At 30.9% G+C, this 14,765-nt stretch overlaps 2 long non-coding RNA genes across 4 annotated transcripts in view; one reads left to right on the top strand and one right to left on the bottom strand.

The window, feature by feature from the left end:
- LOC105663690 (uncharacterized) overlaps positions 1-14,765 on the top strand; it is a 122,983-nt gene that overhangs the window by 50,320 nt on the left and 57,898 nt on the right. The window lies entirely within an intron of this gene.
- Positions 1,092-3,831, bottom strand: LOC143264275 (uncharacterized). Its single transcript, XR_013037881.1, has 3 exons — positions 3,691-3,831; positions 1,265-1,609; positions 1,092-1,183 (listed from the first exon to the last, which is right to left on the bottom strand). It is a non-coding gene; the product is annotated as an uncharacterized LOC143264275 (long non-coding RNA).

Below are 14,765 nucleotides of genomic sequence, written 5' to 3'. Positions count from 1 at the left end.
ACATTTGATCTGATTTGATTTGATACTAACGTAGTAAGTGGGCAGTCTCTTCTTTGTTTCTCCGAAATAAAAATACGCGACATAATGACAGCACAAGCTCGTTTATTGCATGTATCAGTGACACCACTCAGACATGAAATGAATGAATTTTAGGACAGATATTTTCAATTTATTTAAAAATGAAAGTTCATTTGTAGTACTCTAAAAGAACACTTTGTAGCTACAGACCCTAAAGTTTTGTACTTGTCTCGTTGAAAGCTGACGAAAAAATATGAACAGTGTAAGAGGAACATTTTCACCAAAAATTGAAAAGTGGTGTGATCGACATGCTGCTGGGAGCGGACACAAGCGACTTGATTAAAATTGACTATTGGATTAGTTAAAAAAGATACTAATGTAAGGGGAGAAGAACCGCTCTTACCAAACGCTCGTGAAGAACCGCTCTTACCAAACGCAAGTTTGGTATGAGGTAAAAACTGCACCGCCGCTTGTCACCTAACGGTTCGGCAGTCATAAAACCATAAAGTTTGCTAGTTCTCGACAAAATATGTTAAATATAAAAATTTAAAAATACAAATTGTTCGTACTAAACAGCTGCAAAAGGCAGCGATTGTTTGTTCAAAAATATTCCAAAGAATACAGACAGACTCGATGGTTTTACGACTTTAAGAGTGCGCCGCGATAACATGTGTCCGAGTCAGTAGTATTGACACCTGCTAATGATGCAGTCAGACAGTATTCATCTTTTATATGACTGTTGAAGTTTTTTATCTTAAAATAAAACAGATGTGTGATTATTCATCGAATTAACCAATTGTAGATCGTTCAATACTCATGAGTATGTATTTTACAATTTGTAACAGTAGTAAACTTTTATGTAAGTTAATGTTTGACAAACATTTAAAGTATAGAAATTGAAAAATATAAGTAGATATACATACCAACAAATTTTAAATGTATATAGTAAAATGTAAAAAAATAAAAATTTATAGATACAGAAATTTAAGATATAAAAATTGTAAGTACAGAAATTTTAAAACGGATATTTATTTTGATACATGTGAAAAATAAAATAGCATAAAAGTATACAAAACAATTCACAATTTATTCACTAACCTTTTCGCAATGTTAAAAGAAATTTCGCCAAACTTACTTCGTTCGTATGAGTCTGAGACACAGAAAGCTAGAATATTAACAAAATATTCAAATAAATGATACAAATAAAAAACTAAAAATTTATCTGTTCTAAGTCATTAAATCTCACATCGATTCGTTTTGCATTGTTTATGTGCATAATCCATCGAATCAAACTCAGTCTTCCATGTAACTAGTTATTAAAACAAGAACATTTGAAAATTGCACTCCAACGAAAAACCAAATATAGAATCAAGCTGTTCGTGTATCTAGGAAACATTTAGCCCTTTACTGTCGGCATTTAGAATCGAGTTGTCCAAGAGAATAAAGAGCAAAACCATGAAGATGGTCAGGTGAACGTGGTAGTGGTGCAAGTCTGAAAGGTCTGAAACGATACAGGTGGTCGAAGGAAACATCTAATGGGCCGCAAAGTCGAGCATCGGTTACACGCTCGCATACCTAACGCAGTCTGTCCCTATCAACAAGAAGAAGAAGACGATACCTGAAGACATATTTATATGGCGAACAATCTGTGGTATTGACGCTTTCTGTTCAGATAAATCATGGACATAACCACAGAGTTAATCGCTAATGTAAGCAGTTAGTTAAACCTTCAGTCGATGATAATTATTAACTGGTTTTGTGATATCAAACTTTATTCTCTTCATTTTTGCTTCAGTGACGCGTAATTAAAACGAGATAAATGTTAACATAGACGCATTAATTTATTAATTTATTAAAACGAAAAACTATCGTACATGTTGTGAATGCCAAATCGAACAATTTTCTAATTATACTACTTCAACCCATTATTTTATTTTGATAAGTAATTTCCAAATTAATCATTTCGTACGCAGCTTATTCAAACCAAATAGTGAAATAGATATTACTAGTTTTTTACATACAATTTTGTATAAAGTTATATGGAAATAGGCAGGAAATATAAGAAAAGAGCTGGAGAATCGGAATCAATGAAAATTAGCATAAAAAGCAAAACATAAATTGTATTAATTGATCAGTCTCATAGAAATATGCATTGTTATATAATTTAGAATGTTTGCAGATATTTGTGTGACATACACCGTATAATCGTTAATATTTTTAACAATAATGCACGAACACAAGGATTTTTAAATTGTTATGTATTTCTATATGTATTCAATCAAGTTTGTATTGGTATGTTTTTATTGCAGTATGAAAAACTAACCTCAATGTTTAACCTTTCGCTTGAAAAAATGTTGTTCAACAATGTAGATTACATTTTTCACTTTCATAGCTTCATTTAGAAAACGCTATACTATTATTATGTGGTATTTTAGTCAACTTCGTATTGCTACTACGAAAACTATGAAAACTTCATAATAATAAGAAATAATGCGCTAAATGAACTTTATCTTATCGTACTTTCAAATAATATTAAATACTAAATGTGACAACATTCGTCAAAGTACGAGCTACATATTTTATTGTTTTCTACTAATTCTCTGCAGAATTACTTGCTTAAAAACAAATCCTGAAGTTGAGCTCAAAAAGGTTAAATTTGTTAGATTAAGGTCTTTAGGAGTCCAAAGCATTCAAATCGTTTTGAAGTTCCGTTATAGAAACTTAGGAAGATTAAGATTTGCAAATTGGAAAATTTTGGAAAATTGGTTTTTGAAAACTTGGCAATTTGAGAATTTGGATATAGGGAATTTGAAGAATTCGAAAATTGGAAAAAATAGAGGTTTGAAGTTCTGAAAATATGGAAATTTCGGAATTTAAGAATTTGAAAACTGGAAAATCTGAGGGTTTCATATGTAGTATTTTGGAAATTTGGAGAAGCGAGTATTTATGTTTTTGAAAATTTGACTATTTGGTGAATTGGAGAATTTGAAAAATTTGGAACGTTGTAATTTATCGAAATAATAATTTGGAAATTATGAATTGTAAAGTTCGAAAATTGGAAAATAAGGAAATTTAAAAATTAGAGGATTTGAAAATTCAGAAATGACAGTGTTTACAAATTTGAAAAGTTATAAATTTGGATACTTGGAAACTTGGAAATTAAGAAATTAGGAAATTACAAAATTTGCGGAATTTCGAAATTAGATTACATGAAAAGTGGGAAATTTTGACACTTGAAGGACTGGAAATTTGATAAATTCAAATTATCTAAATTTAGAAATTTGTAATCTGGATATCATTCTATTTAACGATTTGAAAAAATTAAACGTCGCAGGACTAATATATTTTACTCGTTTGTCAATAACATTACAACCATTACTACTTCAACAATAAATTGGCTAATTTATTAGTTAAAGCCATTAAAAATGAGTAAAAAATGCGTTCATTAACGGAATCAGTGAAATTTTCACTGATTTAAATTTATATTCAGAAAGTGAATCAATTCGCTACGCTTCAATTTTCTTTGTTAAGTATCTTTGACAAATAACTCTTTTAGATCTCCATCTTAAACTTTCACGAAAACCTCTAAATTTTCACAGATCAAAGATTTTAGTTCTTCCTCGAAGATTCGTGTCGTCGAGTCTGGATTGTATTTATCAAAGAACAACATACCGTGTGAACCGTAATTCCAGGTGGCTCATTCTTGCGCCCATTATTTCGACTGTTTCCATGAAATATGAAAGTTAGATGTCGTTTCTTTCAAACGTCAGCGTCGATGTTAATTTATGCGCGTGGTGTTTCCTGCTCGGTGAAAAGCAAACCGGTTTACGCGTGTGCGCGACGCATTTAAGTCTTGCACCTTATATAATGCGCGTCTAGTCGCTTTGCATCGTCGAATTTGCATGGACGTTCACCGATTCGGTGAATACAGAACGATCCTTTTTGTCCGTTTCTTTGCACAATAAAGTTGTTACGCAACATGTCCACCAAGTCGGACAAAATGACAGGACACGAGAGTCACTCGGAAAGTGTTGGAAATCGAAGCCAAAAACTGAAGGCATACGAAACTAAGGAGAAACTTTACGGGAGTTAAATAGAGTAAGACCCCGCTTAACACTGTAGCAGTATTACTCGGTAAAATTCTAATTATATAGGGTGTCTCAGCCGTTTCTGACATCTTAACCAGTTAAGGTGAAGTGGGGCAAGTTCGTAAACGGGGCAAGTGCGTATAGAGGCTATTTTTATTACAATATGAGCGAAATTTCTTCATTTAGTATGTTTATTTCCTTGTTTTGTTTCACTACATCCCCTTTTATATTTCAGCTAAGAGTACTTGTTTGCAGTATAGAGTACTTGCATAATGCAGTAAAAAGCATTTTATAGCAGATTTGCTAATAATTCTGCTCTTGCCCCATTGCGCATGAAATAAAGTTTCAAAGTATTTTTAACTTCAAGTTACGCTCTTATCCCATTTTCAGGGAAAGTGCAGAGTAGTTGACATTTTAAACAATTTCCTATCAAAATCAAAATGTACAAGGAAAATTAAGGTCCTAGTTATTATTAATTAAATAGTAGTAATTGTGCAAAGCGTTCAATATCGACAGCGTTAAGTACTTACATAGCAGACTGAAAATACTTACGTTTAAATATCAGCTTTACAAAAACCAGTCTACACTTACCCCACTTCACCTTATATGAGTTTAGATTATACAAAACATTCTTTATGTTCTATCTTTCATTTGAGAAACACTACTTTATACATACCTAGCAAGTTTCGCATAGTGTCTAGCATACTCCACGTGGCGCACCATGTGATTCTGAAGCTACAGTCAAAGATTAAGTACAATAAGTTTAAAGTGATCGCACTAATTCAAATTTAATTATACATCGTCAATAATTATATAGCATTTGTACACCTTAAATACAGTACAACGATATTCGATTTCAAGCCATCAAACAAAGCTGCAACTTTGAAGAATTGTGTGAATTAGTTTCTTCGTAAATGGATACGTCAAGGATATATGAAGGTCAATTTTGTTTTTTTAAAAATTTGACTTTATTTTTTTATGCCTCTAAAGATGTAGCTAGATATTCTTAATTACAAATTCTGACCTATGTCGAAAAAATTCAAGAGATATTTCAATTTAAATAATACTAAAACTCCTACTGACATTAATCTATTTTCATGTATGATTCTACATAACGACCATTTGCATCACAGCATTTTGAAATCGATGAAGTAAGAACTGGCCTACGTTACTTAATGTATCGGTTGATATTTTTCCACCTTCATCGATAATGTCCTACTTCATATCAGTTTGTAGCTGAAACTTTTGCGTAAACTTTATGCTTTATATAGCTCCATAAGAAAAAGTTGATCGGCATTAAATCAGATGACCATGTTTGAAATTGAATAAAACCACCTCTTCTAGGAAATTGTTGATTTAAAGTATTTTTTGCTACCAAAGAATAATGTACAGGAAGTGCTACATGACAAATTTCCAGCTTGATGATATTGTTTGAAGATACATCTAAATGTATGATGATTGATTTCTGCAAAGAAATCTCTCTCCATACAACTATTTTGTGTGGACTGAACTCTTTCTTGTTCTCAAATATTCAGCAACCATACTTATTCTTTAGCTCCTGGATATTTCATTTCAAAATGGTAAGATAGAACCATTAGATGTATACAGATAGTTAATTCAAAATGGAAAATGGTTGTCATGACTGACAAGGAACATTGCCAAGATGTTACACGCGGATTTTAATGACATTCACATATGTGGTAGCTCTTCAAAAATCATTTGACACGTATTTTTTTATATCTTCGGACATGCATGTTGAGGGGGTGAAAATAGCCCTCAAAGTTCGGGGTTGAAAACACATTTTCTTTAATATCTGGGAAACTAGAGGGTGTAGGAAGGTGAATTTTCTTTTAAGTTGTGTAGTTTTTAGTCAAGAATTTAGTCAGTGCCAAAAATTTCGGGAGAAATTATTTATTTAAATAATATATTAAAAAATTGGATTTTTTTTTCAATTTTTCACCCTAAATGGAATTTAGAGTTTTTGGAATTTTTTGTTTATTGCAATTTAGTAATAATTGTTACATATACAATTTTCTCCTACTTTTTGCGGAGAAATGAGTTGAGATTTGTTTTCGAAAAGGACGAGCCCTTTTTATACGATAATTTGTCATGTTTTTAACAATTAGACAATATCAGATGTTTATTGTTCCATCGGTAGCTCGGGAAGGTCCAGCGGGCAGGTATAAATCCGCTACGGTACCAGTCGTCGCTATACGGAACATTGATTTCTATGGCCAATGAAACTTTCAGCCGAAGGTATAAGTTTATTTATTTGATATTAATAACGAATTTCTTAAATAAACTTATAAATAAATAAATAAACTTATAAGTTTATAAGTATATTATAAACTTATAAGTTTATTTATTTATAAGTATATTATAAACTTATAAGTTTATTTATTTGACATTAATAATGAATTCCTTAAATAAACTTATAAATAAATAAATAAACTTACCGATGGAACAATAAACATCTGATATTGTCTAATTGTTAAAAACATGACAAATTATCCTATAAAAACGGCTTGTCCTTTTCGAAAACAAATCTCAACTCATTTCTCCGCAAAAAGTAGGAGAAAATTGTATATGTAACAATTATTACTAAATTGCAATAAACAAAAAATTCCAAAAACTCTAAATTCCATTTAGGGTGAAAAATTGAAAAAAAAATCCAATTTTTTAATATATTATTTAAATAAATAATTTCTCCCGAAATTTTTGGCACTGACTAAATTCTTGACTAAAAACTACACAATTTAAAAAAAAATTCACCTTCCTACACCCTCTAGTTTCCGAGATATTAAAGAAAATGTATTTTCAACCCCGAACTTTGAGGGCTATTTTCACCCCCTCAACATGCATGTCTGCAGATATAAAAAAATACGTGTCAAATAATTTTTGAAAAGCTACCACATATGTCAATTTCATTAAAATCCACGTGTAACACCTTGGTGATGTCCGTTGTGAATAAGGGTTAAATGTCTACATTTTAACTATACTAATCTCAATTAATTGTCTCTGTAAGTCGTACATTGGAATGCATAGATGAACAGCGCTTACACCTTAGTACAGCAGAAATTATGCCTTAGTACTTAAACATTTAATTTGAAATATCTCTATTTCAATTCATATGTTATCATTGCTTTCGAGTGTTACATCCACCACCACAATCATCGGATTGAAACCTAATTAAATACTTGCGGAATTATTTTGGCAGTAAAAGTCGACAAACACCAATCACTTCAAAGACAGAAATGAAATAAAAATTTTTCGATAACTGAATGTGCATTTCATAAAATTATATACAAAAAATTATAGTTACCGTGCCTGATCAATTACGACATGTAATTAAATACTACCCAACAAAAAATTGACATTTAAAACTTTCCGTACAATACATATATGTATACATATTTTTATATAAAAACATTGTGGAAAATTAAATGTCTGAATATTTCTACAATGTAAAAATAACACATTTTCTAATATATCATTTGTTGTACGAAAAAATAATTAGTTTAAATAAATAAAATTTACAGTATCGTTAAAAACAACACACATTACATAATAATAAAAAACAAAAAATATGTTAATTTAATTATGCATAAATATGTGGTATAGTAATTGATAGTATCCAAATATTATTAAGGTTATTGTAAATACCAAAATTATCGGCGATAGTGCAAGTGTTCATAATATTTGCGGCTACACATGCCGTTTGCCGGGAGAACACCATAATGGAATGCCCATTAGTTCTGGACAAGTGGGTTAATTGCGCATGGGTTTCGAGGTGCAGGCTGATGTTAGCTGGCGTCGTCGATGCGTAAAAATCGCCTTTACGCTTGCTGGCTACCGAAAGGGAAAGGTGTCGTGCGTACAAGATTCACTCTCGAATAGGTAGTATCGAAACCAGATTAGGTGTTATCGTGCACCACCCAATTAACAATCTGTTGGACACTACCAATGCGTCACCGTGACCGATGATAGATGATCAGCGGCCTCTGTGTCGATACACTATGCAATCTATAACTCTTTTTTTACATCAGCTGAGACACGGAATCCGCCCATTCGATCCAATTAAGAGTTTATCAGAAAGTTATCATTGCTCCGTAGTAGTGAAAAGATTTATTTTATATTGGTTGTGTTTCAAAATAATCTACAGCTTCCTGTTGGAATAATGATTTATTGAAATCAGCTTTGGAAATTCTATGAACTTTATAGATTTATCAGAAAAAATATTGTGAATTGTGAAGATTAGAATTAATACTATTGCTGAACTTAGGTTTATAATTATTTACAATTAGCTCAACATGTAAGTATACTTCGATAAACTGGACAATTTTCTAATTTAGATTTCATATTTATACACCTTTAAATATTTAATTTCCTGAATTTCCAAGTTCTCAAGCTGTCAAGTTTTTTAAATTCACAAATTTTCAAATCCTCAAATTCCTATATGAACTACTTTTCCCAAATCTTTAATTTTTTGGATTATTAAACTTGTACAATTCCAAATTTTTAAATCTCAAATTCTCGAATTTGCCAAATTTCCAAATTAAAAATTAAAAATTATATTAATTTCTAGATTTTTAAACATATAAACTCTGAATTCTAAAGTTGTAGATTTTCAAATTTCTAGATTCTTATATCAGCAGATTCTCAGATCCTTAAAATTAAAAATTTCTGTTTCCAAATTCTTACTTCGCCTTAAAATGTTCAAATTCTTAAATTCCCGAATTTTCAAATTTCTAAATCTATAAATTTCCAAGACAAATTAACATTTTCGAATTTCCATATTAAAATTTCCTAGATTCACTAATTCCTACATTCTCTATCAGGGCGCGGTATTTTTGAATAATTCACAACTCATCTTTTTATTGAAATTGCAGCTTGCAAATGCTCATATAATCCTAACGCAAACATACAGGTACCATTCACTTATTTAGTGCTCACTGCTATCCAAAAACATATAAATCCCATTTTGAATTTTCAGCTTACACCTAATAATTCCTGAGATATTCAAGAAAATATGGTTTACCCCCAACTTTGGAGACTATTTTCACCCCTTCAGCATGGACGATTGGTGATAAAAAGAAATACCTGTCAAATATTTTATTTAGTTCTATATCATACTCAAAGCGCATAAAAATTGAAGTGCGTCGATTGAGTAATGTCCCTTATTAAATAGTTTCCAAGTATTTAGATTAAAGATTGCAGTGATAAGTGCAGCTTTTAAAAGAACTTTATTACATTTATAAACTTCGCTTAGAATCGTTTACTTTTATTACTATGAATTAAACACGTTCGTATTCTTTTACTTCCATTCATTAACTAATCTCATTAAACTCTTTATCACCATGCAACACTACCTCTAAACCACTTCAAATCACTTGCATCATAACTTCATGTCATGATTCATTCTTCGACAATTACTTTATTAAATTCATATTTGATAATATTCATTCACTGAAATTCGTACATCGATTCACAGATTAGTCCGCAATATTCATACATCTAATCATTCTTCTAAATTCATTCGTACAATTATAGTATTATAATTCGGGGTTTAAGGTAAAGTGGGATAAGTGCAGACTGCTTTTGTAAAGTTGGTATTTAAACGTAAGTATTTTCAGTCTGCTATGTAAGTACTTAACGCTGTCGATATCAAACGCTTTGCACAATTACTACTATTTAATTGATATTAACTAGAATCTTAATTTTCCTTGTACATTTTGATTTGGATAGGAAATTGTTTAAAATGTCAACTACTCTGCACTTTCCCCGCAAATGGAGTAAGAGCGTAACTTGAAGTTAAAGATACTTTGAAGCTTTATTTCATGTGCAATGGGGCAAAGGCAGAATTATTAACAAATCTGCTATAAAATTCTTTTTACTGCATTATGCAAGTACTCTATACTGCAAACAAGTACTCTTAGCTGAAATATAAAAGGGGATGTAGTGAAACAAAACAAGGAAACAAACATACTAAATGGAGAAATTTCGCTCATATTGTAATAAAAATAGCCTGTATACGCACTTGCCCCGTTTACGAACTTACCCCACTTCACCTTAGTAGGTTTAAGTTATACGTGTATAATGTTCCAAAGATTGTACATTTTTCGTCTTCAACATCGTGAAAACTCTTCTTTTCCTAAGATTACATTAAATATACCGCGAAAATATATTCTGTCATTACATTTCAGTAATTTTGTGCAGAAACTTAATCACTCATCTGTAATTGACAGTCTTCGCTAAACATCAATAACTCCTGTATATTATAGAATGAAATATAGTACTTTCTAATAGCCAAGACAGTCGACGGAAAGGAAGAGGCGGTAAAAAAGAAAAACCTATTGAGTTATTGAGATATGATTCATCTAGTATAATTAATTACTATGACTTATGGTAGAGCCTGTGGAGGGATAAAAGAGACCACGTGCAGTGAAAATTGAGGAGGGAATTAGAGATACCTCAAAGGAAAGTGGACCCTGTAATTAAGACTGGAGACCGATAGCAACGACCGATACCAGAACGTTACAGATGACTGGAAATACTGTTTCTTCTTTGACGTTAATGAGTATATCCTGTTGCATCACGTGTCCTTGTTCTTCCACTATCATCGATATGAATAGTATTGTAAATGACCGAAGTAAATTGCTAAGTTTAAATTGGAATACGAATTAAATATCCATAAAAATTTTGTGTTACATAGAGTGGCCTATAAATTACAAACCGATTTAAAGTTTTTTATATCTTCTTATTTATCGGTTTAAAAAAAAACTTAAAGTTTTTAAGAACAATTCTGTGGTTTGCAATTCAACACTGAATGAAGATCGTGAAATTTTGTTTAGAAATGTAGTTTCGCTATCGTAGAAAGAGCATATGGCTAATATTTTTATTTCAGTAATGCCTTTCCAAATCCATCATTTGTTGATGGATTTGTTGAATACGGTATAACGATTACAATAATAGAGATCAGTAACTACAGTTCTTAGCCATCGAATTAAAACCACGTACGAAAGTTTCATTTTTATGGATATCGATTATGTCATATATGGAAAATTGTTTTAGGTCATGTAAATTATTACTAAATACATTGATAATGGATATGTACATAGCAACTGATTTATTACTATTGTGATAATAATCAAATTGTGTGGGTGACGAGCGATTAAGGGCTGTGCGAGCATTTACGTTAGACTGAAGTATTGATAGCGCATAAGGTTAGATTTGGTGAATGCCATAGAAAATGCCCGTAGCCTATTTAAAAGGCTAGTTCATAACTCTCCAAGGACCACATTAGTTGAAAACAAGAATTACAGATATTTGGGAAAATAATGAAGATAAAGTATATATTCAAGCAATGTATACGGTGCATACATGTCGTATTCTGGAAAGGATACAAAATGCCATCAAAGTAAAGAGTGGAAATACAAGACATTAACATGTGTTGGTAATATTAGGTACAGTAGTAGTGCATCATATTAGCAGCTAATAAATTATATCATTACAATTTGAACAAGTCTTAATTTTAGAGAAAACGTGAAAATACTGAAAATTTGTAGTGGTTCTAATTCGATGGCTGGGTACTGTAATTTATTAGATGATTTTTATCTAGGGTGAAGTTTGTACGTGGAAGAACAGTTTTAGAGTAAACATAAAAGTATTGCGATCACAAAGAACATAATCATGCTGTCGAAAAGGCACTTCTGTGCAAGGTCCTTGTGATGTAGGTTTTCGTAAATAATATAATAGCTTGTTATAGAATGAAAGCTGAAATTAAAACAGTTACTAAATAAAAATATAATATATAGCAATATTAAACTAGTTCGTGAATGGTGAGCTATCACAGACACATTTTATTTAATTATATAAGGTTTTTTTTATTTTTAGGGATAATGCCTTATAATTTTATCTAAACGAAACTGATATACATATATGTATTATTGAAACGAAACTGTACAATTAGAAAAGTATAAACGATCTATTGGTATTTATGCAACTTGTTAGTAATTTTGTTTTTTTAAATAAATTATTATACGTATAAATGATGCTCTGATGTATTTATGTGTTTAAAATAATATAAACGTCAATGCAGTTTTGTGTTTAACGATTGAAGAACGTTTGTGAAAAATTAAACGATGAACTATTAATAAACAGATTAATGAACTACAAATATATGAGCTGGTGCATTTAAATAAGACTGGTTAGTTATTTGTTATAATATTTGGCTTGTAGGAAATGCTTTATACACAATTTAAATAATATTAAAGGACCACTCTATAAAGCAGTCCTGCTGCAAATGTGTTGCAAAAATTTCTCTCTAGGGTCATATTTTTCTGAGTTTTCAACCTTTTTTTGTGCACAATTATATATTTCTTTATATTGCGTTACGTATCTGATCTCAAAGTACATTTATTACTTTGGTGAAAATAATAATGTCATTTTGAAATGACCTTGAAGTAAATGATTCAAGTTTTTTTTTATAATTTATCCATCCCTTATTTTTGAATTATTGTTAACGATACTGAAAAGTTTTATACGATTTAAATCTAAACGGTTATATATTTATTTATATTAAACAAGTTGAACGGCCTAACGTAGACTTTGTTTGTCTTAAGTATCAAGAATTGTTTACAAAAAATATTGATCAATTGAGAAAGAGATAGAAAATAGCTATAGAGTTGATTAGAAAATACAGACAAGAAAAAGAAATAAAAATGTTATTGTGATTGTATTCGTAACGTTACTCAAATAAAATTTGGAAATTAAATTTTTATTTCAAAGCAGGCGTGGTTATTATTCCCACTTAATAATAATGTTTCACTTTAAATAGAAAGTTGTGTTATTTGTAAAAATATAGGAAGGTGTCAGTTACAAATAAACAGATTTATTTGACATACTATACTGCTTAAGTACAATACTATTTTCTCACACCGGTCATTTTTAGGATCTCTTATAATCTTGCCTGAAAGTGAACATGAAATGAAGTGAACATGAAATCCATAATTTCAAATAATAGCACTTTATGATTTTAATCAAATTTTGCAGGATTTTCAAAGAATAGTTCAGAATTGTCCGCTTAAGATGACCATTAAAAAATTTGTCATTAGTTTGATATGGAGCAATGCTTAATTCAAGCTGAAGAACGTATAATTATTTTAAAAACACAAAAGTTATAGCCACGGTCAAACATGTGTTTCGCAATAATTTGCGATACTCTGTAAGATCATAAAGTCAAATAGAAATCTTGTAATTTGTTCCTGTCAAGATTATGCAATTTCTCTTTAAACGGAAACTCCAGATAAGATTATACTAGACAAGACAAGATTTACACTTATTGTTAGTTTTATCTGTCTCTTTCCTTACGTATTCATCTTGGCTTTGACGAAGATGAATACATTTGTTTATCTGATTTCCGTCGAACTATTTCCTGTGGATGACATTTATTTAATGTTATAACTGATGATTCGAGTCACGTAATATTTAGCATACTACCGCGTGTGCGTAATAAGCTGCATGCAAAATGCAGACTGCAGATATAATTACTAATAATTAACCCTGCTGTATTGCTCGTTTACACTTTCTCTTCGTGATTACGATGTAATCATACGATAACTTGAAACATGTTAAGGAGTAATACTTTCTTTAACCGACTTAATGAACACATACATATGTATGTATTAGGTTTCAGTCAAATTAATAAAATAACTAATTATATAGCTATATAGTTATATGTATAGATATAGTCTGGTCATATAATTACGTACATTGACAAGTACAAAAAAGTTTAAATGCGTTTCCTTCGATACCACATTTTGAATTTAATTAATTTATTTGTAACAAAAATTAAGTGGAGTGTTATTATGTGAATGACATATTTAAACAAACCTACTTACATCCCAATAAATTCAGATCTAATACGTTGGATTCCGTCATTTTGTGATAACGTGAAACGACACAACAGTTCGGTTGTAAAATAATATTCATCAAAATAAGCTCTATTGCATTTGATAACTCTCTTCCGTCGTGTCACAAAATCAAGAACTTGATGCAAAATTGTAACAACTTAACCTCAAAATACATAGTTAGTACTCCCACAAGAATCCTGCATATCCTTATCGTGATTTTAATAATAAAAATGTTAGCATTGTTACACGCGCTCATATTCAATTTGACGGCGAAGTCATTGACTTTAGAAACGAATTTTGGAGAAGTAGAATCACTAGAGAAATATTATGTTGTTCAGTTAAAATCTAATTATCCAGCGAAAAAGGCCTAAAAATAGAAGAAAATAATGAACAGAAAGACGACAGTTTTGAATGTATTAAACGAAGGGAATGCGATCCGGACGTTTGATTTTGCTCTTCGACAAATATTACGCTATATCACCCATTATCCATTGTTGCTTATGCGCATACTCGAGGCGAAACCGAGAGGGGAAAAAAGCCTTGGGCTCGATCTTCCGGAACGCGAAAAAAAGGGCTGGTCCGTAACGCACAATCAATATTCATAAAGGCGCACTGGCAAACAAGAGGGATCGAAGCCGAAGAGTCCAATTAAGGCACCAGGAAGAGGGAGATTTCTCGGAGAGTTAGCACGAAGGTAGCATATACGCATGTAAACGCTGTCTGCTACGTATGTATTTAGATCGTCGTA

The sequence above is a fragment of the Megachile rotundata genome, chromosome 4 (genome assembly GCF_050947335.1).
Source record: "Megachile rotundata isolate GNS110a chromosome 4, iyMegRotu1, whole genome shotgun sequence".
Lineage (NCBI taxonomy): Eukaryota > Metazoa > Arthropoda > Insecta > Hymenoptera > Megachilidae > Megachile > Megachile rotundata.
This window is presented reverse-complemented; position numbering and strand designations above follow the sequence as displayed.